This window comes from Cyprinodon variegatus, unplaced genomic scaffold (assembly GCF_000732505.1).
Source record: "Cyprinodon variegatus isolate N-32 unplaced genomic scaffold, C_variegatus-1.0 Scaffold86, whole genome shotgun sequence".
Taxonomy (NCBI): domain Eukaryota; kingdom Metazoa; phylum Chordata; class Actinopteri; order Cyprinodontiformes; family Cyprinodontidae; genus Cyprinodon; species Cyprinodon variegatus.
In genome coordinates, this window is record NW_015150539.1 from 599,132 (window position 1) to 602,078 (window position 2,947).

The 2,947-nt window shown below is 41.3% G+C and overlaps 1 protein-coding gene across 4 annotated transcripts in view; it reads left to right on the forward strand.

Moving 5' to 3' along the window:
* Positions 1-203: 203 nt before the first annotated feature.
* The window catches only part of LOC107083881 (C-myc promoter-binding protein-like), a 71,872-nt gene continuing 69,128 nt past the window's right edge, over positions 204-2,947 (forward strand). For all 4 annotated transcript variants that reach the window (XM_015373405.1, XM_015373407.1, XM_015373406.1 and 1 more), the window contains exon 1: positions 204-399. The gene's annotated coding sequence lies outside the window, so the exon portion shown is untranslated. The remainder of the gene's footprint in view (positions 400-2,947) is intronic.

Below are 2,947 nucleotides of genomic sequence, written 5' to 3' on the forward strand. Positions count from 1 at the left end.
TTTGCTGAAGTTTAGAAAAATTGTTTGCAGTACTATTATTTATTTATTTATTATATTTATTATTAAATCCCTGGCAGAGTTGATTTGTGGGTGTGGGGGTGTCACTGGCGATGTCGACACGAAGGGATGTGTGTGTGTGATGTGGTGTGTGTGATGTGGTGTGTGTGTGTGTGTGTGTTCAGCGGACTCCCATCAAAACCAAGATGGCGCCGAAGCGCACAGCCGGCTCGGTCTGGCTCGGTGAGTGACGGACACACGGAGGAGGCAGCCCGTCCAACTGTGAGACTGTGAGGCAAACCGAAATAAAACAGCAATCCCCATTCAACCCTCAGCCATGCAGCCGCACCGACAGCCCACCAAGTGAAGTTCACCGTGAGCCGATTTAACGTCCATAAGCGGGTAAGTAGGGAATGATGAACCGTTACCGAGACACTGGAGGGATTTACGGAACAGCTGCCGACCAACATTGTGCTGCCTCTGTTGCCTTCACGGGCGCTGTCTGCTTGTTTATATGCGTTTACATTGTACCACCGGCTTTATTATATAACTGAGCCTTTTAAGCTGAAACTGAACGTTATTCCACAGGTTGTTCGAATTAAATCAATTAAGGGAATCTAGATTTCACTAAATGGAAGTGAACCAAACCACATCAAACAGTGAAGTCATTGGGCTTTAAACCTGTCAAGCATGCGGTTCAGCGCTAAAAATAACCCCAGTATTTCCTTACTCGTCCTGCATCCTATAACTTGAACGTATTCTATGTATTTAATTAGCTTTCCCTTCGTAGAATATGCTTATTCTGGTGCAGAAGTTGCAGTGATTGCATGTAGGTGTGCTGTGGGGGATTTCTTGCTGGGAGACTGGAAGGTAGGTCAATGCAAAACTGTTTTAGCTTNGGGGGGGGGGGGGGGGGGGGGTACAAGGAGAGCAGCATGATGACTGGGTGGTTAGTTTATGCAAATTAAGCTTTATAAACATTGATCACGTGATAGTTTGTGATAGGTGTTGCAAAAACACTACATTAGAAAGTAATGTATAAAACAGAGGTGCTCTTTGCATCAATAGGGGCCCGGGTGGGCCCTTTCCTCTGCCACCACCCACACAGCCAAACACATGGCCATCCCTCCAGGAATATCAACAGACACAACATCCATTAAAAAAAACAACAACAAAACACTGATGTCAGACCAGATTTTATTATTTTTGCTAATAAATATATACACATAAAATGCTTCTTCGTTTTCTATTTTATTATTTTTCTTGGTTCTGTATCTAATAGGTTGCGCAGCTTTTCTTTTTCTCTTACTAAATAGAAGAGCCCAGATGACTTGCAGAGACACAAAGCTTTCCTTTCTCCCCCAAAAAGAGAGAGATACTAGTTCAATCTGAAAAACTCACACAAAGAGAAAAGACAATTAGGAGAAATGTATTAATACAATTACTTTGTCTTTGGCGCTCAGACCTCGGCAGGAAACATCGCGCTTAATTTTGATAGATATGCATGAACAGGAGCAAAGAATAGGGCTGTTTCCCCCCAGGCCTGAAACTGGTGTTAGAGTATAGATAGATGAAGTTGGTCAGTCTATAGACTGCTGGTTAGCGAGATGGTCTGCTGAGCTTTATGGGGAGATCCAGTGGATTGCGTGAGCTGATACTAGAGCTTCATCCAGGGACCTGGAAGATGGAAGTCCAGTTAGATAACACAGGTTGAGAGAACCTGTCCATGATGAGCAAGCATGAAGTGACAGTGGAGAGGAAAAACTCTCCGTTGGGAAGAAACCTCTGGCAGAAGCAGGCTCACCATGGCGAGCTTCTGCCGGACTGGTTGAGATGAGACAGGGAACACAGTAAGAGTCCGGGAGGAATGACACTGATGAAGCTTTAGCTACGATGGTGGAGGAGAGGCTGGGCGTGGGTTGAAACGGTGTCGTCTGAATGAAGTCACACATCGCATCCACAGCCTGTGCACTTTTAAGATTAACCTTGGATGCCGATTGGCTTTCGTGGAGGTGTGGTTCAAAGCTGATTGGCTGTGTCGCAGGTGGATATAGGAGAGCAAGCAGTTTCTTCAGTTGAACTTCCGTCTAGGCTCCAATTCAGAAAAAAGGATAACACTGTTTACCTTAAGATTGTGATTTGAATAAATCATTTCTGTAATTTTGGTGTCAGATTATGATTGAAACAGTTTTCAGAGCCAGCTTTGATGTGCTTCTGTTATTCATACTGTGGAATGAAAATATTATGTTACCTGTTTTTGTAACCAAAGCTGCACAATTTTTATACAGAACATGGCATGGCTGCAAATTGCAGCCTAGAGGAGCTGCATCATAAACCTTAAAGCATTGTGAAATTTATTTTTATTTATGATACAGGGATAACATTTAACAATAAAGTAATTATAGGAATGTGATTATCATCAGTAGACATTTCAGTGACATTTCTTTAGGAAAACTAAAAATCTATATTTTTTCCTTCTGATTAGAATAGAATAGCATAGAAAATCCCTTTATTGTCCCACAATGGGGAAATTCTGAATAATGCTTTTCCCAGCTTTTATGGAAAACAAGTAAATAAAACCAGAACATCGTTGTACAGAGCTTGGGGATGGAAACAGGATACATAATGGTTACTTTCTACTTCACTCAGAGGCTAGTTATAAGCTAACAAACTACCCCACAGTTATAAGCAGCCACATAACAATACATTAGGGCTGCAACTAACGATTAATTTGCAAATCGATTCATTTTTTGATTGGTATAATTGCTGCTCAAGGTGGGATTGTTCTGTCAGCCAAAGGCATGTTTTAGAATCTCTAAACTCCAGTTAATGATTAATCGATTACTAAATTAGTTGATGATTACTTCAACAATCAATTAATCTGATTAATTGTTTCAGCCCTAATAAACACTGTCTTATTTTTACTTTTCAAGTAAAACACATTTTCTTA